At 42.7% G+C, this 25,859-nt stretch overlaps 2 long non-coding RNA genes across 2 annotated transcripts; one reads left to right on the forward strand and one right to left on the reverse strand.

Moving 5' to 3' along the window:
* Positions 1-7,049: 7,049 nt before the first annotated feature.
* On the forward strand, positions 7,050-15,043 carry LOC123598129. Its single transcript, XR_006712411.1, has 2 exons — positions 7,050-8,931; positions 11,546-15,043. It is a non-coding gene; the product is annotated as an uncharacterized LOC123598129 (long non-coding RNA).
* Positions 15,044-15,584: 541 nt separating this feature from the next.
* Positions 15,585-24,907, reverse strand: LOC123598128. Its single transcript, XR_006712410.1, has 2 exons — positions 24,720-24,907; positions 15,585-15,678 (listed from the first exon to the last, which is right to left on the reverse strand). It is a non-coding gene; the product is annotated as an uncharacterized LOC123598128 (long non-coding RNA).
* Positions 24,908-25,859: the final 952 nt, after the last annotated feature.

Below are 25,859 nucleotides of genomic sequence, written 5' to 3' on the forward strand. Positions count from 1 at the left end.
ACATATTTGTACAAATATCTGTTATTCTCTAGTGCTCCCCTCTAATACTTTCCCTATATTCCATAAGGAGATAAATGGGTCATACACAAGATGTCAAAAGAAATTGCCTTCCTTTGCAATCACCTCCAACTTCTACTCAGTACAAAAATCCAAGTGAGTGCTAAAAGGGAAATGCCTTGTGACAAGGTCAAACAAGACAGATGAGAAATATGGCTTGTGATGAAAAACTAACAGGTGCATGTTTTATTGGCATGATAAATGTGGAAAAACCAGATGTGGAATCCCATATAACATTATACTAAACGTTTTAAAGTATATCTTTCCCCAAAGAATCTTTTGTTGTTTTTTTTCCTCCTAACTCTTATTCTTGTCATTCTGATTGCAACTTCTGTAAGCCTCTTAGGGACCAGGACAAAAGAATTTGTGGAGATTCCATTTTTGCGGGAAATGCATAGAACCCTACAGCATGACCTTCTTTCAGTGAGCAAGCCTGTTTGTTCATCAGGAGGGAGGAGGCATAAGTGGATCAGTTGCCACACTAGTCTTCTCTGCAGGACTAATGAGTCTGTGACCAACTTGCTAATAGAGCAAAGCGGACTCCACCATCACCCACAAATACAGAAAGGTACTAGAAGTAGTGTAAACAAGATTGCGTTGCTTTTGGTTTGCTTGGTTTTTGTTTTGTTTTGTTTTGACCATGTATGCTTGCCCTCATTTCCAGTAACGGCCTGAGTGGCAGGAGGAATGGCTAAATGTATGAAGTGGCTCTTAGTCTGGTCTGCAAAGCTGCAATGCAGAGCTATGGATAGACTACAAGACCCTTTAAGGTAAGCAATGTGTTCTATCAACATGTGTCTCCAGTTCCTAGCAGAGTGCCAGGCACATTGTTGCTCAATAAATGGCTAGAATTAGGGAACTAAGGAGGAAGGGGGAAGGGATCATCTCTACGGATAAATCGGCAGGATGGGATCCATTCCCCAGATGTTCAGACTGCTCTCTCACAACTTTCATCCAATTGCTCAACAAGTCCATCCAGTTAAATTCTGGTATGATCCTTCTCCCACCTGGAGGATAACGTTTCACTCTCTGCTACAATGGTTAATTTTTTGTGTCATGTAGCTAGGTTATGGTACCCCGTTGTTTGCTGAACACCAGTCTGGATGTTGCTGTGAAGCTATTTTTTAGATGAGGTTAACATTCATATCAGTATTCTTTGATTAAGCAGATTAACCTCCATAATGCAGGGGGCGGGTAGGCTAATCAGTCTTAAGAGAGTCAGGCCTTAAGAGAAAGAAGACTGAAGTCCCCCAAAGAAGAAGGAATTCTGCCTCCAGACTGCCTTTGGACTCAAGCTGCAACATCAACTCTTCCCTGAGTTTCCAGCTTGCCAGCCTCACCCGCATGCACGGACACATGCGCATGCGTGCATACACACACACACACACACACACACACACACACATCCGCATATACACCTCTTATTGGTTCTGTTTCTCTGGAGAACCCTAATACAGCCCCTGACTGGTCTCCTGTTTCCAGGACCCCTTCCCTCTTACCCTTCTCTACTTCCTCATCCACACAACCCATAGTCATTTCTAAAATCCAATCTGATAACACTATTGCCCCATGACACACCTGTCAGTGGTCCTCTATTAACCACAACCCCTCCCCATGTAAACTAACGTTATTCCCTTTTCTAGAGCCCCTAGACAGGCCTTACGTGAGTTAAGTTCAACCCTCATCACCCAAGATTGTAACACTGCAATTGTTTACTTGAGGGCCCCTCTCCTTGCCACATCTCCATATGGTACAAATGATCTCGGCTGACTAAGCTTCCAAGAAGAGCTGACAGGGCTTACTTAAATATATACTCATATTGTCCTTTAGCAAATAAGTGCAACACAAATGCCCCCAGTATTTGAGAATATTGGATTGTTATCTTTAAGAAGAAAAAAGAAAATTAAGCTGACTGAAGTAATATGGGGGAAATCCTGCAATATTAAATTTTAAAGAGATCCTGCTAGGATTCATTTTAATAAAGACCCACCAAAAATATGTTCAAGCTTGTGTACCTGTCATATTGGTCAGTAGTGATAGATTAAGAATCTATCAGCTAGTAAATTAGCTTGGATTCTTATAGTGCCTCATCAAGACACTGAGACTTGAGCTGTCTTAGTATTTATGGACAAAGTCCATGGCACGGGCATATTTCAGGCTGAGACAGGCTCACTCTGGTTCACTGACCAGGAATGAATACACTCAAAAGGTGGAGACCCAAAACGCAGCCTTTCACCGGAGCCAGGCAGGACTCATCAGACAGAGCAGGCCCTAAATGGTCCCAATTGTGGATCAAAGGAAGATAGAAAGGTTAAGAACTAGACAGCACCGTATCGTCACCACTCTCCCATACAACAAAACTCAAAATCTCCAGGATCTTCTTACTCTCATCCTTTCTGCAGATTGTCGCAGAGAAGCTACGTATTGTGACAAGCCACTTATCTATTCAAATACCTGTACTAGTATTACTGCTAGTTACAGAATAAAGCTCTGTAGTTCTCAGCCTGATATTCAAGACTGTACTTTCTCTTCTCAACTGAGTTAACCAATTTTATTTCCTCACCCCTGAGTATATATTTTCTTCAAGATCTACCATTTCTCCATGAAGCTCTTCAATTATCCCAGCCGGTGCCACTTTGCTTTGTCTCTGAAGATGTTGCATTTATTTTACAATGGGCATGTAATCACATACTGCCAAGCAGTGTTTAACTCATTAGTGTGTGTGCATGCGTGTCTTAAATAACATCTAAACCATCAAGTGCTTGAGGGCAAAGGCCTCAAGTAAAAAGAAGATCACCTTAATAATCAACCCAGCACAGTTCTGCCACTTACTGGTGCTATACCCTTGGGCAAGTTACTATCTAGTCTGAAACCCATTTTAGTCATGTGGAAATGCCATGCATCCTGAATACTTCCCAGAGTTACTGAAATTGGGTTAGTTTAAAAAAATGCTTAAGTACTTCATCAATCAAAAAAAAAAAAAAACAAACCACCATGTACTTTTTGAAGATATTAGTATTAGCAATATATACGAACATAAGTGTGCAGATATATACTTATACAGATATGCTTCTGTACAATAGACAGTATTACCACCCAGAAAACAATATGAGACCTAATGTTAGAAGTAGCCAAATGTTTTTGTATTTTTTTTCAGCTTAATAGCTTGAGAACATCCCCAGCTAAAAGGTGAGTTTAAGAAGGCCAGAAGTTCATACTTTACCTGACAGAGAAGGTTCTTTATAAATGTTTGCTGAACAAAGGAAGGCAAATGAAAGAGTTTGTTTATTACAGTTATCTGTTAAGTTCTGAAATCATAAACACCAGAGACAAACTAGTCAATTCTAAACCAGCTTGCAGATTCTATAAAGTGCCATGCTCTAATTATCTAATAAGTGATCTAACATCACTTAACACTAAAAAATCCCAATATTGCTCTTAGAAATGGAGAATTGAATATTGCTTCCACTTTCACTTCCTTGAGAGAACAATGACAGATTACGTGTTATATTCAAAGTAGGAAAAGGTATCAATAGTCCAGGATGTTCTTTGGGAGAACGGCTGACAAAGCATAGTGTCAACAAAGCTTTCATCTCCAGACTCAGATTAAAGGTCAATTGCATAGCAATTGTGTTCATTGTGGTCTATGGTAATGGGAGCAGATGCTGCCACACATGATACATATAGCTTCGTCAACAGTCTCAACAGAATCCACCATTGTGCCATAATTCGCATCAAATATAAAGTTAAAAATGGCAGTAACATGGCCCTGGAGTCACACAGTCTGGTCGCATTTAGGTCAACGCAACTGGAAATGAAACCTATTGTCCTAGACATATACAGAAAGATGGACAAGCATGGAAGGACCTCAAACAGTTCTAAAGAACAAGCTGCTGAAAGCAGAAGTCCTGATGTCTCCAAGATAAGAATTTCCAGTGAATCAAAAATATATTGAGTGCCTATTGTTTGATGGGCAATAGGGGCTACACACTGGGAATAAAAATAATTTATTTAGAGTCCACACCCTTGAGATCTCAGTCTAGAAAGAAAGACATAAGGGTTAACTAGATCACTTTGATTAAAAGTATTAAATATAAAGATGCTAAATATAGATAGAGATAGGGGTTCCCAGCAATGTAGAAAGCTGAGTTAAGATACTTAGCAGTGGTGAGGCCAGAAGTGCTGTCTTGGACTGGCCAAGTGCAAGCAGCAGGACCTTCAACCCTTCCAAAGAATGGTAGCTTCCATGAATTCCATGAGCTTACTTGGTGGTAAATCGCCATCATAAAGCCGCAAACTTTCATAACCACCTAGTTTTACCAGACTTTACATTTGAATTTAGTGAGTACCTACTGAGTGCCAAGCACCATGCTGGCCTTGTTCATTAATACATGTCCGTGCTTTCTAGCTCACAAACTCAACTGTCAAGTCTGTTACAGATCAGTCATGGAAGCCAACTGTGAATAAGTAGTTAGGTACAATAAATGATTATTATAAAACACAACAGATTTAATACTCACACCAAGACTCACAGGATAGGAATTATTAGCTTCACTCTCTAGATTAGAAAATTGTGGCTGGTGGGTTAAGCGATTTTGCCCATGCCATGCAGGTTAATAGTGGAGCCAGGTCTCCTGGCTCTTTAGTTAAGAGTACCTTGAACCTCAATAAATATGTCAACAACTTCTCTTGTGCCTTCTTCCTAGAACTTTGTGCTTATCACTGATGTATTCATCAACTCAGGCTGCTATAACAAAACTTCATAGTCTGGGTGGCTTAAACAACAGAATGTATTTTCTTGCGGTTCTGAAGGATGGGAAGTCCAAGATCAAGGTGCTATCTGATTGGATCCCTGGTGAGGGTTCTCTTGTTGGTGTGCAGATAGTTACCTTCTCACTGTGTCCCTACATGGTGGTGAAAGAGTCCTTCCTCCTCTCCTTCTCTTCTTCCTCCTCCTCTTACTCTTCTTCTTATTCTATAGTCCTATCAGAGTATGACGCCCCCCCCTTATAGTCTCATTTAACCTTAATTATCCACTAAAGACCCTATCTCCTGATAGTCACATTGAGAGTTAGAGCTTCAACACACAAATTTAGAGGGGCACAATTCAGTCCATAACAAATGGCTCCTTGAGAACCATGAAGCCCCTCAAACCCAGCTTTTCCTTCCCAGGAACAGTATTTCTTCAGATCTTTCTAGGCCTTTTTTTTTTTTTTTCCCCCATCAAGAGCTCCTCTCTCCCAGGACTTAAAACCCACCCTTATAATACCATCTTCTAAAAATATTTATGAGAATTTGATGGTAAGCTGAACAGCTACATTTTTATCCTATCACTTCTAAAATCCCAATACGCTTGCAGTCAAGGAAAAAAATAACAAAAGTGGGAGGCCATAAAAAGATGAGAGTTTTTTCAAATATTCTAGAAGCTGGAAATTTTGAAACAGAGTGGAAGAAGCTGTGGTTCCCTGATGTCAGAGGTACAGCAAAGAGATGGCCCACCTGCCTAGCAGAATCCTTATTAGGCCTGATGTGCAAAGGCAAGTCCTTACAATTGAGGGCAGGAGTGAAAAGAGAGAGAATGGGGGTTAATTTGGAATGGAAACACCCCTGATGTCCCTTCCTCACCTGTGTATACAGGATGATCCAAAACCACAAGATTATATCTCAGTCTTAATAAAACTAGAGGGATATTCTTAAAATAAATTGAACGCATCATTTGAAAAGACAAGGTTTATGACATAAGTTCCAGCATCCCAGATAAAATTATTGGGCATCTTAGCACTCATGCTTCCTTTATACTATGGCCTGCCAGTTGACAATCCATGACCACATCCACGGGGCTCCCAGATAACCTCTCTGCAGCCTCATTCTTAAATATAAATGGAAAGCCAAGACATTTGAGAAAAGCCAGAAATATGAAAGAGAAATACCACAATAAGAAAAATAGGAAGGGAGAAAAGTAGAATAACTAGGAATTATTTAGAAATTAAAAAGACGTTTCACAATATCTCGTTATCCTTAGAGATATGACATCATGAGATGCCATGACATGTAAGAAACCACTACATTTATAAAACAAAAAGAGGCATCTTTGAAAAAGAACAAGAAGGAACTTTTGGAAACGAAACTATCATTGTCAAAAGTTAAACATTCCCGGGGCGCCTGGGTGGCTCAGTTGGATAAGCGTCCAACTTTGGCTCAGGTCATGATCTCACGGTTCGTGGGCCTGAGCCCTACGTCGGGCTCTGTGCTTGACAGCTTGGAGCCTGGATCCTGCTTCCGATTATGTGTATCCCTCTCCCTCTCTCTCTCTCTCTCTGTCCCTCTCCTGCTCATACTCTGCCTTTCTCTCTCAAAAATAAACATTAAAAAAATTTTTTTAAACATTCCATAGAGAAATGGATAAAGCATAGGAAATCTCACAGTTGATAAAACAAAAATACAAGTGACCCCAAATATTGTGCTTTATTTTCTTTATATAGTTACCGCTTTCTAAATCAGATTATTTGCTTACTTGTCCATTTTCTGTGCCCCTCACTCAGAAGTAAGGTGCTCACTGAGTATTTCTGGGATTAAAATAAATCAAAAAACAAAGAGACAACATGATAAAAGATAAGAGATGTAAGAGGCATGGTAGATTCCATATGTGATTAATAAGAATTCTAGAAAGACGTGAGAAACAGTGAAAGCAAAAACTTCGGTGAAAAGAACAAAAATGATTTCCTACAGTTGAAGAGGGATATGAATCTTCCAATTCGAAGGATTTTGTAAATAATGACCGAAGTTACTGAAAAAAGAGACCCATCATTAACGAATTTATTGTGAGCAGCGCCTGGGTGGCTCAGTCAGTTAAGCATCCAACTTGGGCTTAAGTCATGATCTCACCATTCTGAGTTCAAGCCCCGCATTGGGCTCTGGGCTGACAGCTCAGAGCCTGGAGCCTATTTCAGATTCTGGGTCTCCCTCCCTCTCTCTGCTCCTCCCCACTCGCACTCTGTCTCCCTCTCTCTCTCTCAAAAATAAATACATGTTAAAAAATTTTAAACAATTTATTGTGGAATTTCAGAATATCGACAATAAAGAGAATATCCTGAGGAGTAGAGACTGGAAGCAAGAAGTAACATTGGTAAATCAACAACCACCAGACTGGCCTTAGACTTTCCATCAGTAACTGGATTTAAAACAAAAGCAAAGAGTAAAGACATGTTAGCCATTGAGCAGTAGCCCAGAAGAATGACAAAATGAGCCCTGACTCTGGAACCAGCTGTTGTGTTCAAATTTGATTATGATGAATAACTTGTGCTTTTGGGAAAATGATTTAACCTCCTTGTGCCTCAGTTTCCTTTGCTGTCAAAAGAAGATCATAATGGCCCTCAAGTTCAGTGTTGCTATTAGGACTAAATGAGGTAATTTTCATAAAATCCCTTTAAAAACATGTCACAATATAATCTCTAGATAAGTCTTTCTTGAATAAGAAAAAAAAAATTCCAGGACCAAAAAAAAAAAAAAGTTTACCTCACTTGTACCCTTTCTTAGGAAATTATTTGAGGATGTAGATGAGTTAAATTAGTGATCTGTCAGGATGCTTTCAGTTATAAGGAACAGAAAACCCAAGACAAACTGATATGAAGTAATAAAGATGACTTAGTCCTTTATAGAACTGAAAAGATCGGAAGCAGAGTAGACTCATGGTGCAATTCAGTCAGAGTTCTGGCTGTGCTTCCTTGTGATTTTTCAGTCTGCCCTCCTTGGCTCTATCCTAAGGTTGGCTCCTCTCATGGCTATAATATGCCTGCAATAGCATTGGTTGCCACATGATACTTCAGTAATATCCAGGAGAAGAGGGAATATGATTTGCTTCAAACATTGTACTAAAATCATAAGCTTTACACTGTTTAGGCCACCTTTGCGTCCGTGGGAATGCATAGCCTGATTAGGTTAAATCCTGAGGAGAATTTGGGGGCATAGTCTCCAAAGCTGTCCTCACCACCTGCAGGACTTTAGCCAACTGTAAAGTTAGTCCCTCGGACTCCCTTACTTTTGATACCAAGTGCAAACTGGGGAGATTCTCAAAATCCCTCGGTTTCAAGAATTCACTAGAAGGACTCACAGAACTCATTAAAAGCTATGATACTCATGGTTACCATTTATTATGTTTAAAACAGAAAGGGTTACAGATTACGACCAGCCAAGGGAAGAGATGCATAGGGCGGGGTCCAGGGGAAATAACAAATGTAGAGCTTCCACTTATCCTCTCCCCATGGAGTCAAGGAGAGTGTTAACTCTTTCTGGCTATGATGTATAACAATGTACAGGATATTGCCATTCAATCAGAGAAGCTCATCCAAGCCTTTGATGTCCAGATTTTATTAGGGCTTGACCACATACTGCCTATATGGTTGACCCTTATTCTCCTGCCCATCCAGAGGTTAGGCTGATTTCTAGTCCCTTAAGAGGTAGGAAATGATACCACATGACCCAAAGCCCCCATCATAAATCATAAATCACATTCTTAGGCTGCCTGGTGGCCAGAGACACTCCTATCAGGCAGGACATTCCAGAAGCCTAGAGATCCCCGCCCCCTCAGCCCAGCTTGAAGCTATCATTGTGACCAAGAGGAATGAGCTTATCCTGATTGGCTTAAACCCATTAGGGCCAACCTCTGAAACTGGTATTGAGGGCAATCCTTCTCAGACTGTATGGCTGTTGCACAGTGGAGGTGGATGAAACAAATGTTTGTGTGGCCATCAAAATGCCCACTGGAAAAAGAGAGTAAACCAAGAAGGAGGGAGACATAGAATCTGAGGAATGTTGCATTGAAACCAGAAGTGCCGGGAAGCCAAATCTCAGGATGATGGTTTTATAGCAGATCTGGTGAGCACTAAGTCCAGACTGGAGCAGGAGGACAGATGGTTCCAGAAGGGAGGACTCTGAGGAGAGGGATGACTTCATAGAATAGATGGTACATTGGAGACATTGAAAGAATTTAAAAGTAAAGGCAGAGAATACAAGAGGGGAAATTCTGAAGCAGACAGAAAGTCATTGGGGAACAAAAAAGCCTGAAATTATAGCACGTTGTTTTATTATTTAGTAGTGAATAAATACGTGGATAATAGCATAAATGCTATCACTGATCTTCAACATTCAGAGTCATCCTATAGGTTAGGCACAGGATTAATTTTTGATTATAGGACAGAATGTAAATGCTACCAACTTTGAGGATGTAAAGGTAAAAGAAAAAGGGGAGACAGGTAAAGAAAAGTGTGGAGGGGCTAATACCTTTATCATAAAAACTAGGAACTCAAGAGAAATTATCTATAATAAATGGAACAAGAAGTAGAGTTACAAAGTTAATGAGCAGAGGAACTAAAGAGCAATGTATTTATTCAGAGGAAGTGAGGAGAAAAGATGGAGGTATATGTGAGCAAAATACTTAATCATGAGAGCAGGAAGTCAGTGGGAAATGTCTAAATTAGATGCAATATGAAGAAACAAGGACATAACCATAAATTGAAACACACGGAGGTAACTGCTAGGTAGCCTCTGGGTGGGTACAGCGACCATGTAATTTTAGGTCCAAATCAAGATACTTTGGAGTGAAATAATGATAATAATTTACACTGGGATAAAACATAATTCAGGACTGTCCAGAATGTGGAGCTACCCCCACTTAAAGGGAAATGATTCCAAGAGGTCTTTATTTAGTAGAATCAATGATGTCTAGGAAAAACCCATGGCAAAGAGGGGCTAGGGATCTTCTTAGTAGTTAATATCTTTAGTGATATGTATGCAATATTTTGACAAATATAAAAATTACCTTAGAAAAATGAAAGTAGATGGGCGCCTGGGTGGCTCAGTCAGTTGAGCATCCGACTTCGGCTCAGGTCATGATCTCGCAGTCTGTGAGTTCGAGCCCCGCATCGGGCTCTGTGCTGACCGCTCAGAGCCTGGAGCCTGTTTCGGATTCTGTGTCTCCCTCTCTCTCTGACCCTCCCCCGTTTATGCTCTGTCTCTCTCTGTCTAAAAAATAAATAAATGTTAAAAAAAAATTTTTTTTAAGAAAAATGAAAGTAGATTTAGGCTAAGGTGTTAAGGGCTTACTAGGGCATCTCCTCCAGAAACTTAACATTTTCACAGAATATTCAGCGAGACACGGTATCTTAAACAGTAGCCATGCTGTGTCCAAGTTAAGCTTTGACCTATCAAGGGTACACTCATCACAAACTAAACATGACATAGATGTTGACAGATATGTTTTACTCAAAAATAGCGGAAAAGAACTTTTTTTCATAATAAATCACATGTAGATATGCAGAAGAAGATTCATAAGAAACTTTTTAAAACACTGGGTTTTGGAAAATATCTTATCTTAGGCAGCCACTGAGAGCCACTCATTACCCATAGTTTTAGGTGTACTCTCAGAAAAGTTTGGAAAGCCCTGAGTGAACAGATTGGAAGCCTCTGTGGCAAGATGACAGAGACACATTTTAAGATGAGAGAGGAGGGCAGGTACAGATTCCATGCCCCTTGGATCTCACCATGAAGTTTCCTGCTCTGCCTGCCCCTCAGGGTACGGAATGACACCGTGTGTCCCAGTGTGAACATGAATGGGGGTAACCCTTCCTGGAACGCTCCGCTCGCTGAATTTCCTGAAGGCTGCTGGACTCTCTACCGATGGGATATCTCCACCACACACAGCGCCAGGTTACTAATGAAGCAACAGAACTTCCTTTGCCTATTATGATGGGGATCCTGAATCATAAGGAAAATCTTCATTTGTGAACGTGACATGATAATCAAGTCCAAGCGTGTGGCGTACGTTGGCGGTAACTCTGAACTCCTGTCCTAAGTGATTTGAGGTTCTTGGCTCGAACTCCTTTTCTCTTTCATGTTACATCTGATTCTGCCATGACAGCCACCAGTGACTTCTTTAATTTCTCTGAGACTCAGTTCCCTGACCTACAAAATAAGGTTAATAATAGTACCTCTGTTAGCATGGGGTTGTTGTGAGTCTCAGGTGAGATGCACTAATTTAATATTCAGCGCTGAACACAAAGTGTTCAAGAAATAGCAATCATTAATACTTTAATTGATATTAATTATAATAGATTAAGGCAAAACATGTCTCTCTTGACTTCTACCTACTGAGCCATATTCTATTCTCTGTAACAGCACAGCCTAGTTCTGCTCCCTCTGTATGGCAGCCCTTCAAGGATTTGAACCCAGATTTCTTCTCTGTTTATACTATCCGCCAGATGCAAGATAATATGGAAGTCAAGAGAACAGCCTTGGTCTAGGGGCTTGAGGTCTAATCTTCAATCGTAATAGGCCTTTAGACAAGTACTTAATTTCTCCGAAATTCAGATTTCTCATCTGGGTATTGAAAATAATTATACACACCTAATGAGGTTATGTTAAGAATAGAGATAATACCAGTATTGGAATAATCCCTTAAGAAATAACAAATATTTTTTTCTATTTTTGCCAGGAAAAAAATAAAGAGCCATGACTCGGTGTTTGATTATGGAGAACAGTGATTGCTGGATGTGTTTTGAACCTGATGAAGTGAGGACCACACTTATTATCTGCAAAATTTACCCGTCCTTTTTTCATTCCTTCAGGGCTCTGCACTCCGCTAAGAATATTCTCATGATGGCTGATTAGTTTGATATGTTATTACTCCAATTAAGATTATTGCATTTTAACCAGGATATATAATGGTAGCTATTGCCAGGACTGGGGCAGGATTTGGGGGGGAGAGAGGGGAGCAGAAGCCTTGAGACAGAAAGAACCAAATTCTTTCTGTGTAAGTGTGTCATTTGCAAACTTTATTGTGCATCAGAATCATGTGATTCAGTAAGTGTGGGTAGGATCTTCCCCAGTGATTATGATGAAAACCAAAATTTGAAAATCAGTGTTGTAGATCAGTGGTTCTCAAATTCACTTGTCCACTGGAGTAATCTGTGAAGTTGAAAATACTTAAGCCCTGGCCTTACCTGCAGAGATAGTTCCAGTTGGTCAGACTGAGACCTAGGCATAGATATTTTATAAAATTCCCCAGGAGATTTGAGTGTTCAGCCAAAGTTAAAAATCGCTGATGGGTGTCTTTCTGCACCCAAGTAGGCCAGGATGAATGACAGGTGCAGATGAAGAAATACAATCCTCCCAAATAGCTTGAACCACCCATCAAAGCCAAGCTCTCTTTGGGAGAATGTTCCACCTCTCCGTTGTAAATGGCATATTTACAGCCATTTCCTCTGTTCACTGCCAGGCCTGAGACATTGTTGAGTGCTATGGAGTAGCTATTGTGCTTCTCTCCGGGTGGGTAAAATTATTCTGAAGTATAATGTTTGGAATACAGTAAAGCAGAGTGCATTATATATGTACAAATTAGTACTAGTCATAATAATAATGAGGCCTCAGAAAGAACCTTCTAAAAATGGTTTGACTTTCAAAGAGGCCAAAATAGTTTAATTTAAGGGTACGTTTCCACTCTTGTGTTGAGATCTGCTCGTGTGGCTTCTATTGATGATAATGTTAGTTGTGAGCTCTTATTCAGTAGGCGTGGTAATCAAGTACTACATTTAAAGGGGGACTTAAGTGGTGGCCCACATATCAGTTGGGCAACATTCTGTTTCCAAAGGTTATTCACTTCCATTTAAATGCAGAAGAATTAAAATCAAATCATTTCAGATTTTTCTAAATCCAAGTCAAGGATGTCTGCCTTTGTTCTTTTTTCCACTTCTGAAATTTCTAAGAGAGCAAAGCAGAACAATGGTCTTTTTTTTTTTTTTTTTTAAGTTGAATGTGCTATGTTATCTGGGCTCATTAGGATGCAAGAAATAGGTTCTCAAGGTATCTTAAGTGCTGTGGGTGAGATGGGAGCATAACCTCAGGTATTTTCATAGTAACAGGGGGTACCCATCTCAGTTGGGTAGCCAGGCCTAGACAACAACAACAACAACAACCACCAAAAACTTAGCAAACTAAACCAGCAGGGTGTCAGAAAGCATAATGGAGCTGGTCTTGCTGAGCCAGGAGAGTTTGGAGGCTGGAAGGTTACTTAGGATCCAGTGCCCTTCTGCAAATCCGCCTCCTTCTGGCTGTGGCCGTGTGCTCAGAAACCCCGTTGGGCTGGACAGGTAGGCTCCCTGATACCACCTTCAGCAAAGGGGCTGTCCTAGAGATGTACGTGGACTGGGATGGAAAAGCCATGCCAGACAGAGGCTGCTTAGGATCAGCTTCATTCATTCGCTCTCTCTCTTTCTCATGTATCTCTGCGTTTTCTTCATGTCTGCTCTGTTCTCATCTCATTCCTGTCTTGCCAACCCAACCCAAAATAAACTGGTCTGATTGGTTTGGCTAATATTACCTCAAACCAGTGATCCCACAAATCACCTGCAAACCTGCAGATGGGCCCCTGGTCCAATTTCATGACTGTCTTTGAACAAAACAAACAAACAAAAAAGACTAGCCCTGCTTCCTGAAGCAGGAGGCTATGAATGAGGTAGAGTCATCTAGAAGGGGTGGTTAGGTATAGCAGGCACCGTGTTTGACATACTCTTGAAAACCATGAACATTATTTTGCTAATCTTGCTACTATTAACCAAAGAGCACTATGTTCTGTATGTGCCTGTGGCTTCTTGTTATACATGGCTACATCCTTTTCTGTAAGACTTTTATATTTTCTTCCCTGTCAGCTGACTTTTTGGGTATTTGCAGTTCAAACTCTTGATAAAGAAGATCTGGTTGGTCTAGTTTCTAATTATTGGCTCTATATGGCAAATGTCTCTTTTAAGGCCACCCCTTTGGCTACTAATCAACCAATCAATTTTCTCTTTGGGTCAGATGCCTTTCCCTGATCCAATCCGTTGTGTCCAAGGTGGGGTGGGATGTCACATGGGTCACTTCTATGTACCTAATATTTCTTCATTTACCTAGAACCATGTAGAAGGAACACTCATAAGGAAATTATAATAATCAGTATTCTTACGGGCACTAGCTACCTAATTTAAGGTTTAAAAAAAAAAGTTGTAGTAAAAGGTATCAGAGAGCTTATAAAATCTCAAGTAGAACCAGAAAACCATGCTTAGAAGATTTACCACCAGGAACAGTGCAGCTTAGAAAAATATCTAATCACTAAGGACTGTTCTAGAGAAACACCATTGCTGCCAGACCTGCTGCTTGGCACCTGCTGCTTAGTCACTCCAGAGTAACTCTAGAAATTCTACCCAGGCTTCCCTGAAGAACCAGATACCCCTGTCATTGGGCTTACCTGGTGACTGGGTCTTACCTTCGGCATCTGCTGCCTCATGGAGCTCATCTCCATTTCTAAGCCCCACGAGAGGATATCTATTCAGCACTAGTTAGAGCATGCAGAAAACCTTAGCTGCAAAGGACTTGGAGAAATGTAAGTTTTAGTTTTCCTAGTAACTGTGAGGTAAAATCAAGCTAGGAAACCATTAAGAATGGGTATTGAAAGAGCCAAGAAGAGTCCACCCCAAGGGAATTCTGAGATGTCAACATTCCAGCATCTCTCCCTCAGTCCTTACAGAACACTGTAAGGATGCCTTATTGGGTAGACAGCTGTCCTTACTTGGATAATATTCAAGGAAGTACTCTTTTCCTGGTCTCCTTTTAACAAATGTGGACTCCCTCCATTAGCCAAGTCGAACTTCTGGTTCACTCATTCCTTTCTTTCTGCCTTTGCTGAAATCTCCGTTAGGAAATTCTCCTATTCTTTACCACAAATATGTGTGCAAACCCAGATTTCAAGAGCCAACTTATACCTCACTTCCCTAAGTAACACTATCATCTTGTGATCACCCCTTCAATCCCAAACTCCTCAGTCTCCCCACCCCCCGGGCTGAGTGATGTTGGTTTTACAAGAATTTACTCTGGCTTCATATACATGTTACACTGTTCGTGCAGCTCACCTCTCACAATGGAGTGGCACGTAATGCCCGTACAATAGATACTTACCAAATAAATACTGATCGTTTCAAATACAAATAAGAAGAGGAAACTTCCTTTTAGAGCCAATGGGAACTTAGAACGTGCCCATTGGCCTGAAATCAAACTCATTCAGTCCAAATTGAAATCTTTCCTATGTTGGGGCGCCTGGGTGGCTCAGTCGGTTGAGCGGCCGACTTCGGCTCAGGTCATGATCTCGCGGTCCGTGAGTTCGAGCCCCACGTCGGGCTCTGTGCTGACAGCTCAGAGCCTGGAGCCTGTTTCAGATTCTGTGTCTCCCTCTCTCTGACCCTCCGCCGTTCATGCTGTGTCTCTCTCTGTCTCAAAAATAAATAAATGTTAAAAAAAATTATAAAAAAAAAATCTTTCCTATGTCTTCGAAGCTTGGGAAAAGAAGTCAGCCATTTACAAATTCAAAATAACTGACAAATACAACGGTAAACCGACCTGCCTTTTCAGTCGCTTCCTGAGAACATTCAGGAGCTTATCCACAAAAGGGAAGAAAGAGGCTGTACGCAGATGAGATGTGGTACGGGAAGACGGCAGGGTAGGGATATTTATAGCCCGGGTAGATTTGGAAAACCATCTCATTCACAAGAATACAGCTGAATCATTGACCCTGTTGTCAAACTTTCCAGGCCTCTCTTCCTGCAGAAGAAAAAACATGGATGGAGAAACGAAGTGAGTAGATTCAGTTAAAGTAAGGATGACGAGGCTATGGACACTGTCATCTATTAGTATATTCTGTTCGAGAAGCACCTGGCCCGGAGACACATACCAGGTGATCAGCGCATTGATTAGGTCATGAACATCAAATTTGTTATTTCCATTTAGAAATTAGAAAATGTTCTCCATAAACTAGCTGAGCAGTAGAAAGTCATCCAATATGATCCTATTCATGCATCCCTCATGCATATGCATCCTCACTAAACTCTTCCTGCTGTCACTGTTCAACCAGGCGCCCCACTCCCACTCCACCTTCTCCAAGCCAGGCGCACCTGCTACCCTGGGCGCTCACTGCTGCTGCCATGTCTTGCTGCGTAATGCCATTGTCAACCTCCCTGCCTGGCGTGCGTGCCATTCTCCTTCACTGGAGGAAGGAATGTTTAATTATTTTTAATCAGTGGACATGGCATCTTGCTAGACAGCGACACTTGGGGGATCCAACACCATCTGCCTTCCACCAGGCGCCAGCTGCTCTGGTGGATGTCGGCAGAACACCTTAGGACACGGCCTTCCACTGCCAGGCGTCTGCGAGCGGCTGCCACTCGGCACAGCCTCCCACGCGACGCTGCCACTTGGGCGCATTCCCTGTCACGGCTCGTCTCTCACCCCTGCCACCCTCGCAGGGAGGTGTTCCACAGCCCGAGCTCCCAGAACATTTTGCAAGCAACCCGGGGGCCTGCCAGTAATAATAGGGTGTCCAAATATAAATGTCACCCTAACCCAATGGCCACAGATCCTTCCATCACCATTAGTCAACCTAATGGATCTGCTGACTTCAGTCCCACAGAGAGCGGCTACTGACTTCACAGCAGGCCAACCCGTGGAGAGCAAGGGTCAGCCAGCCTACCGAGTGTTTAAAACAGTGGGAAGGAAGAAGGGAGAGAAATGCCTCTCCGATAAATCACCGAGCTGTCCAGGGTGAGCAGTGCCCTTGTAAGTGAGCTCCTGATCGGTTGTGCTCCGCAAGTTGCTGTCACAGACCTGTCCCTTCCACCTCCCACCCTTAAGGCAGTTCCTGCAGCTCTCACAGCTGTGCCAACACTTTTCACTCCCGCAAAGCACGTTCCATTTGCTGCAGTGGCATTAACGGCACAGCGCGGCCCCTGGAGGGAGCACCGCCACCTCCTTCCCGAGGAGCGGGCTCCCTTCCCAGACTAATTCCTACACTGTGAACCAAGCCCCCAAGGTTCATCTCACCCCCACCCCTGCCCCCGACTTTGTGAAGAGCCAAATTAAGCAGCTCTAACCTCAGCCTTATTTTCATGCAAAGTGAGAGAGATCAGCCGCTGGGTACTGGCTGGAGGGGAGATAAAAGCCCCAGCTGTGCCTTCTCAGGGAGTCAGTTTCACCTCCAGCAGGAAAGCAAACTGTTCTTGTGCCTGAGGGAAATTACGGAGCCTCACACTTTCATCCAGAGAGGGACAAAGGGGAGGTCAGGTGCTGCATCTGCCAGAAATGGGGATGTGTGAAATGTGATTAACCCAGGAAGGAGCCAGACAGAACCCGGCTGGGGCCTCTCCTGTCTCTGCGTGTTTCCCAGGGTCAGGAGCAGGAGGAAGAGTAAACAAAAACATTAAATAAATATTTTTCCATTTAACCCATGTGTTAATACAGATTTTCACAACCTCGACAGCACAGACTGAATGGATAGTGCGGCATTAGCCTAAATAATGAAGGAAGTAGTGTACATCCGTTGAATTTTCTGCATTTGTGTAAAGAATGGCAGGGGTTGGGGGGTGCGAAAAAGGAAGGGGTTCCAGAACGTGCACGTAGTCACATTGTACCCCAGTCCATCGCAGCACTGCTAAACCTTTCGGGGCCCATTCGATCAGCTCGCTTAATGTTATTTCTCAGGCTAACTACAAACCACCGGTGCCTGTAGAATTAAAGTCATCAATAGCTGAGCTCTCCTGCATTTACAGGAAGACACAAAATAAAATCCCTACTGATACGCCTATCAGAGTAGGAAGTTCTCAGTCCCTTTGCAGACAGTCTCTGTGAGAGCTCTGTGTGGTAAATGAAGCTACAAGTGCATTTGTCTCTTTGTCTAAATAAGTAATGCCAATTTCATTTTCAAACAGTATGCTCGGGCTGCATTCATTATTGTGTTAGGGTTTTGTTTCTGCCAAACCAGCCCTCCCCAGCACCCTGCTTGGACAACTTGTCTCTGGTTAGAGATGTATGCTGAAAACAGATACTGTTTGAAATTGACTGGAGATGTATTAATCACAAGAGAAATTCCAGTAAAAATAGAGTCAATTATCAAAAGATTAACACTTTTCTTTGTTCTGCAAGGAAAAAAAAGGCAAGGAGGGGAAGCAATTTTCAAGACAGGCACTGATGCTTTAAAAGGATTCTTCAGAGGTGAATTATTTAATCCTTTGTGACTAAGGAAATCTTTGTGTGCACTGCGGGAGGGGGGAGCAAACAGGAAAAATGTACAATATTGAAAAGTGAAAATACAATATGTGGCACACTGAGAACATGTAAGTCAGAAAGCCTGTCGGGTGGTTGATACCTGAATCAAATCTTGATTACTCTCCTATAGGAAGAATCTGCAGATATTTTCTTGAATATCCCTAAAGGATTAACATAATCAACTATCGAGTGCTACTGCAGCTACTCCACAAAAATGTAGTTAAGGCGGCACTTATCTGGCAGTGGGAAACTCAGCTCTCAAAGAAGGCACTTCATATATTAAGGCTTTAAATAGTTTTTTTAGGGCCCTCTTCAAGAAGCAAGAGCTGCTGCGGAGGTTGGGAGGGGTCTGGTGCCCACCAGTGTAATTCTGCTGGGCAGAGGCGGGGCACCGGCAGCCGGGCGAGGTGGGGTCCCTGTGTCTGAACAGGACTGACGAGGCTGGGGGGCAGTTGGCCTACAAGTAAGTTTCCACCCGATTCCCTGGAGGGAGGGGGTGGTTGAAATGCACAGAGCCAGGCTTCCAGAAAAGCCAGCTCAACTGGGATTACTTCAGTTAGCAGACAGCTCAGAGAGTTGCTAACACTGACCTTCAAAAATCAAGAAGTGCCTGTGTCCCTGGGGAAACGTCCCCAGAAGAGCTAAGCCAGATTGCTCCTGATCAATACCCTCTTCTGTATGACTCAACTCCAGCCACAGAGACTCTCTAAGAGGCCTTTGCACCAGGCGGAGCTCTCTCAAGCAAGTGAATCAATTGACTTGCCTAAGTAGCATAGGCTGAGAGGGCTAGTCCCTGCAAGAAAGGTCTCTCAGATGGCCTGGTGGTCCACAGGCGGGAGACGGGGCAGAAACAGGACAGTCAGGGGCCTCAGCTGAGTTGGGTCGGTTTGGCGTGAGAGCAGCATGCCCCCAGAAGCGGAGATATGAACTTGAGCTAGCTTTGAAAGTTTGACTACTCCCACCTACTCATTTCCTTCTACTCGTTTTATGAGCAATATATATTCTGAGTGATCGTCATACATATTCTGTAATTTTTCACTTAGAAAAATAGCTTTTGCATTTCATACAGCTCCTAATTCCAAAATTAGTTCAACAGCTAGCAGTGAATGTAGAAATATATACCCCTTTCGGAGACATACTTAGGCTGGTATTGATTTATGCTATATCATGATTCTAGTCTTATGGGATAATCACCTTGTCAAGGCTATATTTATTGTTGTGGCTATTAAATCACATTAATTCCTCAGCGATTACACAGAGGTAAAGTATCCACACACCGCAGCAGTGACAGAATTCGGTTTTCCTCCCAAAATAAATGCAACGCAAAGATCCATGTCCTAGTTTTTCAATGGTATTCCAACCTTTTTTTTTTTTTCTTTTTGCATATCTTACACAAGCATTAAACTTAGGGTTGCAGCCAGCACTTTGCCATAGATTTGAACTCTGGTGGAAAAGCCCCTTGAGGGAGAAGCGCTTTGGAGACAAGTGCTAATGGCAGCACGGCACAGAAGCAAATTGCCCATCAAATGGGATAACTTAGTGTTGCAGAAGCATTTGCAGGGGAAAAAGAAAGGGAGAAAGCAGAAATCATCCAATACCGGCTGCCCTTGATTTAGGCTGCTTTCAGTAGATTTGTATGGGAATGCAGATTCTCTCCGGTGCTCAGGGAGTTTGTAGTAACACTGTCCAGACCCAACTTGCCTTAAAACTTCCACGGTGTTTTAGCAAAAGCAAAGCGAGAAAAGGAGAGCTATGCTGTGGAGGGGTTTCTTACATGAGGTGTGAGCTGATAGGATCCTTTTTGGAGATGGGCATGAAGCCCCTGCCAGACTTACAACGGATGCAAATCTGTCCTCCCTGCTTGGGGGACCCCTGGTTAGCAGGTAGCTCTGTAGCCCTTGCATGTGATTGGTGTCTGGAGGAGGCCTCCTGCGAGAGAGCACTCAGGGCCCAGCTCCGCCATACTTAACAAAGACAGCACTACCCAGTACCAAGAATTCTGGCCGCCAACAAGAAATCTCAGAGTTGAAGCCTGCTGACTCTTGGATCATTTGAAAAGATCCTGCTTGTTTTGTATTTTACATAAAGGGTCAGATAGGATTTCATCCAAACTGGCTCACCCTCCTTTGTGCCTTGCATATTGATTCCTGTCATTACTTTGGGGCAGGCTTCTAGCTTGATTGAAGCCCATGTCCGTGACCATGTTCATGTGCCTGTGATGTTCTTCACTTTTATGAATGCCAAATACCTTCCATCTACAGCCCCGACCTTAGCTAAAGTCCCCAAGCCAATGAGGAACGAGAGAATAATGAGGAACAGGAATGATGCACGAGGGTTGTTCTGGACTCTAATTGTTATTGGTTCATTTTGGACCAGTGAACTGGATCATGCTTAACGATGCACTAAGTTTTGACTCCAGTAGAAATGATAATAAGTGAGCTTTAAAATGTAGATGTCTCCACTGTAACAACGTATTAAAACCGTCCCAGAAATGGGGGAGAAGATGAAACCCTCATTGGCCCATCCTGGGTTTTGTAAAAGAAAATAGCGGGTACCTCACACAGCCAGCTCCTGGTTTAATTGGTTCCTATTTAGTAAGTTTTTTTCTTTTCTTTTAAAAAGAAGCACGGAATACCTGAACTGTGGGATGCATGCTTTTGTTCTGTGTTCTGCAACACGGAGAGAGGTAGCAGAACTACTTTTACTTGAAGCGATTTGCATGTCCCTAAGTGCACCTACCTGAATAGTAAACTGCTTTTCAACCTCAGCACCACCCACCAGGCCCACACCACCCCCACCGCCCTGCTAATCTGCTTTGCCCAGACCTTTCCTTCAGGTCACCTTTCCCTTTCCACTTGTCACCTCTTCAGGCTTTCCATACACATTTTTACAGGGTGCCCCAACTAAAAGGACTTTTCTTCTCTCTTTAATTGTATAATGTATTACTGAGCTGTCTCAGTGAAAAAGCCCTGAAACAGACTTCCCCACCAGTATGCCTCGTAGAGTCGGTGTAGCTTTTTCTATTTATTATTCTCACCTACGTAATCATATTAGGAAACAGCTTGGAACCAATTTCCTCACATGTCTTACTTCTGCCTCACCTGCCCCCAAACCTCTTAAGTTGTTGACTTCAGAGATGGTGAAGGATGTTTGTCAATTTCGCTTCCTTCCCTCCCTCCCTGATCTAGCCTCTGTCTCCGAAATCTGATCCTCTCTTTTCCCCCAACCTCTTTTCTCCCCCAGTCTCTTGGAGGTGATACAGTCTTTCCCACACTTAATAACTTTTTCCCCCACTGTGGCCAAGAGCAGATTGTGATGCACTGCTTTTACTCTGTCTCTCACCTAGTTTTACATTTTCCCCACCTGCGTTTCTTGGTCCTCAAGTTTCCCAGGAATGCCACGAAACTTTCACTCAAGCTGTTCAAGCATGTATTCCTTCAGCCTGCCAAAAGGCCCTCTCTAGATGGGTTTTCCCCAAGTCCCCAAGTGCTTTTGCTAACGAAACTGCTGAACGGGAGCTAATTTATCACTCTGTTATCACTATATTAGGGCATGAGAGAGCCATACCCAGAATGAATTATGGATCCTTCCAGTGTCCCATGCATCCTGTACGTCAAGGTAAGCAAATGCTGCGTTGTGTTAACTGTCAGCCTCCAAAACAGCTGACATTTGTTATTTTAATTAATAGTTTACTTTGCTGAAATAAGCTTCTGCGAGAAGCTATGACTTTTTATTAAATCTTCACTGCAGCATTGTTTTCCCCAGATTGGGAGACAAAAGCTAATTTTCAAAACTGCTTTATCCTGCAAGGTCACAGTCAACAGCTTGTGTGCACATGTCAGGGAAACATCTGCTTCTGTGCCAAAGATATAAGTAAAATTTGCTTTATTTTGAAATTTAAATTTACTTTTACTTGGAGAAAAATGATGAGTCAGTCATTAAAGAGCTATTAAGTGATGTTGATTAGGGAAGACTTTTTAACCAGTCATTTTGTCTCACAACTGACGCTGAAATTTCTCCGACCTCAGCATTCTGCTTAGACGTCGCAGGGAACTGTGGTCACTGGCACATCTGGATCTGGACCAACTTGTCTTTTCATTAATGCAAATCATTATTATGTAATTACTCAGCCTGCAATGTAGAGATCATTGATTTCTTTTGCCCAGTAGCAGTATTTTTAAGTCACTGATGACAATGAGAACTTTCAGGACAATCCAAACTATACAAATTAGCTGCAGTTGAAGAAAGGCAAACTGACTTAAAAGGTTCCAACACGAAATTTAGTTCGGAGATTTTCTCCTTGCTTGGAATAAATTAACCGAGGGAAGTTGCTTCCTTCATGTTGTTTTAATTACCTTTGATAATGCATTTTACTCATCACATTTCCAAGACAATAACACTTTAGTGCTCTTTCCCCAAATGGACTTGTGCTCTGCCCCTGCATGTGTTCCCGTATTATGTCCCAGCTCTCAGGGGAATCCGTCACTTTTCTGAGAACACCAGTGACTCCTTTGGAGAGAGATACCCTAATATGAGCATTCTCATATCGGCTGATATTTCTGGGTCTTGTTTCTTTGAGGCCAGAGAGGTCCTCAAACACTGACTTTTAGAAAAGCAGGTAACTGTCTCTGGATTCTGAGATCCCATCTTTTCATCTTTTCAAACCACCTCTGCAAGTTTCTGATGTTGTGTGGTAGATGAGATGATTGGCCCTAATTTACCCCTCCCGTCATCATCTACACCCCTGTCTCGGCCTCGCTGTGGGAAGAACATTTCCCCACCTCTGACTTTGAGCTCAGTCATAGATTTGGTTTTGACAAATGACATGTGGATGTAAGTAACAATAAGCCAGTTCTAAGCCAATAAATATCCTCCCATGTTTCTGATTGCCCTTTTGTACCTCTGCCATGACCATGAGAAATTTATACCCAGCTAGCCCTAGTTGGTACAAGGAGGATGAGATGCTGGCACAGAGCTGCCCCAGCTGAGCCCAGCCTAGATCAGCCAAGTTCTAGCCACAACTCACAGTGACATAAGCTCTAAAAATGATGATTGTTGTCCCAAGCTACTGAATTTGAGAGTGGTTTGTCAGGCAGTGATAGCCAACTGTTACATAGGTGTTATCTTCTTTTTTACAACCTTTTTGAGGTACAATAAACTTTGCATATTTCAAGAATACACTTGATAAGTTTTGATAGATGAATAGACCCATGAGATTATCACCACAATCAAGATAATGAACGTATCCATCACTGCTAAACATTTCTTCCTAGCCTTCTATAATTTCTCTCCTTCCTGCCTTTCTTCCCTCCCTTGACTCTACCCCACCCCCAAAAAACCACAGGCTCTTTAGAATGTATTTTATATTTGGCAGCCTACGTGTAGCGAGTTTCATGCGGACTGTTCTTGGCCATCTCTATTCACATGTCAGTATAGTGTTCAAATTTAGTCATTACTACCTTGAAAAATCATGGGGCCCACTGCCCAGGAAACCATAATAGGAAAAAAAAAGAGTTGACCCAAAAGTATGGACTTTGGAATTACACAAGACTACTTTGGATTCTCACTCTGATATTTAATTGCTCTGTGACTTTGAGCAGCCAGGTCAAACTCTCTGAATACCAGTTTGCTCGAATGGAAAGCATGGGAAATATATACCTATCTCTATGGGTTATTCTGAGGATTAAATGAGGTAATGTATGTAAAATACTTGGCATTGTAACTAGATCGCACATGTGCACATAGCATATTCTCACTAAATGTTAGCTGCTATTATTAGCTTTATGTCACCAGATTTACTGTTCCTTAGGTCCACAGTGAAGGGAGAAGCCACCTCACTATGCCTGGCACATAGTAATCACTCAGTAAATGTTGGTTGAATGAATGAAAAAGTTCAACGTTTATTTCTTTCCCTGCAACAGGGGCATTCATTTCGTAGAACAAGAGCTCATCCTATTGAACCAAAGCTGGTGCCCCTCCCTTTCTCTTTCTCTTTTTAACAATAAGCTTACTCTAGAATTGTCCACCTAATATTCCCTACAATTCTAGATCATTTGTGAGGACTGCATGCAGAAGCAGTGGTGATGACCTTGGGAAAAGTGGTCTCATGCCCCAGACTGATACCTGTCATTTATTTTCCGTGGGATTCTAAACTCTATGATCGCTCAAGGCCTTTTTCAGGGGCTAGCACTTACTTCAGATTTACTTCACTCATTTCAATTCACCTTATTGAAAGAAGAAAAGGAAGGAAGGAAGGAAGGAAGGAAGGAACAAAGGAAGAAAGGAAGGAAGGAAAGAAGAAAGGAAAATAAAAGGGAAGGGAAAAGAAATAGAAAGGAAAAGAAAAGAAAAGGAAAGAAAAGGATCATCTTTCTGTCTCATTTGGGGCCCCTTTAAGGAAGCAGGGAGCAAAGTGGACCAACATGGATTTTGGTTTATATCTTTCCCTTATTCTGTCTCTGTCCACTGTATTTAACCCCTCAGGGCCTGGCAGTCATACCTGGCCGGCCTCTTCCTGACTCCCATGGAAGTCACCTCAACAGTACCTGCTGACATCTGTATCCATCCAGGCCCTTGAGGAAACCACTCTTTCCCATCCGCTGACATGCTGCTGAGCTGCTGGGCCAGTTCAGATGCTGACACCTTGCTTCGGTGGCCCACTTTCCTGACGATGACCTTAGAACTCTTCCTCAGCAATCACCATCTGGCTCCACAAAGAACGATAGTTAGGAGACAGGTGCTTGCTCGTATTTCTACCCTTGCTTCTCAGAGAGCCTGGCCTCCAACGGGGAAGGGGGTAGGATAGAAACAGGTGGCTGTCCCCACCCCCCCCCCCCACAGCCACATGTGTCACATGACTCACCAGATCCACATAGATCCTGCTTGGGGTCTGTGAGACTGCTTTTCCACCTCACTACCCAAAGGCAGGTTTTCCCAAGGCTGTTCTTTCCATTGTCAGCCCCTTCCTTGGTCAGTTGCTAATTTCCAAATCCTACCTGTTTATAACTCTGCTTTTGTGATGCTGGGACTCTGAAAATTATATTTCTCATTTGTCAGCTGGCACCCTGCTAGGTTTTGCCAACAGGGATTTGGAGAGGGAGACTGTTCTGGGCTGAATTTTGCCCCCTGCACCCTTCCAAATTGTTTACTTTGAAGTCTTAGTGCCCAATGTCTCAGAATATGACTGGATTTGGAGATAGGGCCTTTGAAGCAGTAATCAAGTTAGAATGAGGCCTTTAGGATGGGCCTTAATGCAATTTGACGGGTACCCTAATAAAAGGAGGAAATTTGAACACATAGAGAGACCCCAGAGATGTACACAGAGGAAAGGCCCTCTCAGGAACCGGTGAGAAGCTAGCCCTTTGCGAGCCAAGGAGACAAGCCGCAGGAGAAGCCAAATCTGCCTACCCTTGATCTCGTCTTTCCACCCTCCAGAACTGGGAGAAAATAAATGTCTGTTGTGTAAACCACCCGGTCTGTGGTGGTTTTTGTTAATGGCAGCCTGAACAGTATGAGAGAGAGTGCAGATAAGGGGCGGGAGGAGGGATCTGCTTCGTGGACATGCTAGCTGCTCCCATCAGTACTGCCCCAGCAGGGCCTTTACCACCCAACCCTCCCCTCGGCAGCAGCTCTCCCAGGCTCCAGTCCTCTCACCAGCCCATCATGCCCCCACCCTCCAAGGGCTG

This window comes from Leopardus geoffroyi, chromosome C1, assembly GCF_018350155.1.
Source record: "Leopardus geoffroyi isolate Oge1 chromosome C1, O.geoffroyi_Oge1_pat1.0, whole genome shotgun sequence".
Classification (NCBI taxonomy): domain Eukaryota; kingdom Metazoa; phylum Chordata; class Mammalia; order Carnivora; family Felidae; genus Leopardus; species Leopardus geoffroyi.